Source organism: Priapulus caudatus, unplaced genomic scaffold (genome assembly GCF_000485595.1).
Source record: "Priapulus caudatus unplaced genomic scaffold, Priapulus_caudatus-5.0.1 Scaffold72, whole genome shotgun sequence".
Taxonomy (NCBI): domain Eukaryota; kingdom Metazoa; phylum Priapulida; class Priapulimorpha; order Priapulimorphida; family Priapulidae; genus Priapulus; species Priapulus caudatus.
In genome coordinates, this window is record NW_014577133.1 from 118,084 (window position 1) to 120,947 (window position 2,864).

Consider the following 2,864-nt stretch of genomic DNA (forward strand, 5'->3'; position numbering starts at 1 on the left):
ATATATGTAATATATCAGAGCGTATTCATACTTAATACGCTCTTGGTAATACTTCTCCCCTGTTCATTAGTGTAGTGAGGAATACAATATAATTTTAAATGTTGGAAGGAAGTATCTACTGTAGTGTAAGCGATCTATACGAACATATAGATCTTCCATGGGCCCCCTGATAGACACGCACGCATGCAAGCACGTACGCACGCACACACACACGCGCACGTACACGCGCACCCACACACATATACAAGCAAACAGTGATTGAATAATTAGTATAGAAAGACGGACGATGGTCTTTAAAAACCATATTTAAAAGTGACAAAATTATGAACTCAAAACAAAAATAAGTTTAAATTAGGCATTTATTACAAGAAATTTAAAGCCATTTTTTAAAGCCATATTTGGGGGGGGGGGGTATAATTGTACAAATCACAGAACTTGGGGCAACTACCATCATCGTTTGTGAAACGTATAGGCGAGCTGCATAAGCACCGTAAAGAGCAGCACGATGTTTTCACTGTATCAACCTAATTACCTGAGAGGATATTTCAAGCCATATGGTTGGGTAAAGTCAACTGTATTGTACACAACTTTCGGTCCTACCACCGATCTACTAACACATAGTCCGTAGGAGCCAGCGTCGTGTACTAATTCTATAAATTTTATTGAAACTCTGAGAGGCATCATATGCCTGAAGTTGCAGTCTAGATGCACACTGACTCACGGACTTTTCATACCACGTAATTACATTCATATGATATTCTCACGACTAGCAGTGTGCCCACGTTCACCAAAAAATAATTTAAACAACAGGCCTGGCCAGCAGTGGTCTACTATTCACATTCATAACTATCATCTAGGATGCAGCTTCAACATATATCTTGGCAAATAGTTATCAAAAACTACGAATAAAAAATTATTGAGATTCTATAAATTGCGAATGTTCTGGCTCTATAATGCGCTATTTGCAGCTGCATTTTATTGTCCGTATGCATTTCCATACATTTTGCGCGTATGGCGAAACTCTGGATAACTCAATGTTCATTTCTTCTTTCTTCCTCTTCTTCTTTTTCTTCCGTTGTCCTTACTCAGTTTCGGCGCGTGCATCATACACGGTAGATTCGTCTTCTTGTTCTTCTTCTTCTTCATCGTCGTTACAGCTGTCTTCACTCAGTCTCGACTTTCGTGCATCGTATAGCTATAGTACCTTTAGTTCGTTGTTTGGCAAAGGAATACCTAAGTTCGACTAGTTACTGCACCAAATGTATTACAATATCATTCATTTAATTATGAGGGATAGCGCGAACGCAGTCCCCCGCTAACAGAAATTATACACCCGAGTTCTCTCGATTTGAGAGAATCGCAAGAGTCAGCCAAACCGAAGTGCAATGGAAAGGCCTCTTCCTGGGGGATCCGCCTTGTTGATCATGGAAGCCCCGATGCCAGGTAAGTATGATTTTCGACATCACCGCCTACGGTGCATAGTTATCGGCTCTAGCACCTGTCTGTGGTGTCAAATATTATCCGCATGCATCAATAGCTTGTGCGCATTATTCAAATATCATCATGTAGTGCATCTAGGAGGCGGTAGTGAGGAATACAATATAATTTTAAATGTTGGAAGGAAGTATTACTGTAGTGTAAGCGATCTATACGAACATATAGATCTTCCATGGGCCCCTGATAGACACGCACGCATGCAAGCACGTACGCACGCACACACACACGCGCACGTACACCGCGCACCCACACACATATACAAGCAAACAGTGATTGAATAATTAGTATAGAAAGACGCGACGATGGTCTTAAAAACCATATTTAAAAGTGACAAAATTATGAACTCAAAACAAAAATAAGTTTAAATTAGGCATTTATTACAAGAAATTTAAAGCCATTTTTTAAAGCCATATTTGGGGGGGGGTATAATTGTACAAATCACAGAACTTGGGGCAACTACCATCATCGTTTGTGAACGTATAGGCGAGCTGCATAAGCACCGTAAAGAGCAGCACGATGTTTTCACTGTATCAACCTAATTACCTGAGAGGATATTTCAAGCCATATGGTTGGGTAAAGTCAACTGTATTGTATACAACTTTCGGTCCTACCACCGATCTACTAACACATAGAGCCAGCGTCATGTACTAATTCTATAAATTTTATTGAAACTCTGAGAGGCATCATATGCCTGAAGTTGCAGTCTAGATGCACACTGACTCACGGACTTTTCATACCACGTAATTACATTCATATGATATTCTCACGACTAGCAGTGTGCCCACGTTCACCAAAAAATAATTTAAACAACAGGCCTGGCAGCAGTGGTCTACTATTCACATTCATAACTATCATCTAGGATGCAGCTTCAACATATATCTTGGCAAATAGTTATCAAAAACTACGAATAAAAAATTATTGAGATTCTATAGGCGCGTTCACACGGACGTTTTTGGCCCGAGCCTAATTAGGCCGTGCCAGATTTGCTCGAGCGAGCGTTCACACGGACGTTTTGGCCCGAGCCAGATTTGGCCCCATCGAAAACGTCGGACCAGGCCGAGCCAAATTTTAGCACCAGCTTTCGGCGAGCGGTAGAGAGGTAGAAATTACTAGAATCGGTTCAAACAGTATAAAAAGTATAACTTTATAACAGTATAAAAATTCCAAAACAGTATAAAAGTTCCAAAACAGTATAAAAATGCGAAAAAATTTGATCAGGATGCACGTTTCAAGATTGATAATTAAACTCGGAACGTAAGTAAACACTCTAAATAGTAAACAACGCCATCTCGCGACATACTGCCAATTTATCTTGTGAGATATTTGGTGCAATAAAATTTATTTTAATTTTTAATTTTAATTTGACA

The 2,864-nt window shown here is 39.6% G+C and overlaps 1 protein-coding gene across 9 annotated transcripts in view; it reads right to left on the minus strand.

Annotated features, from left to right (window-relative positions):
- Nucleotides 1-907: 907 nt before the first annotated feature.
- Nucleotides 908-2,864, minus strand: part of LOC106821425 (colorectal mutant cancer protein-like) — a 34,969-nt gene continuing 33,012 nt past the window's right edge. For 8 of the 9 annotated variants that reach the window (XM_014826221.1, XM_014826215.1, XM_014826220.1 and 5 more), the window contains one exon: nt 1,858-2,423. The gene's annotated coding sequence lies outside the window, so the exon portion shown is untranslated. Of the gene's footprint in view, nt 925-1,857; nt 2,424-2,864 lie in introns of those variants that run through there. The other variant, XM_014826218.1, reaches the window with a different exon arrangement.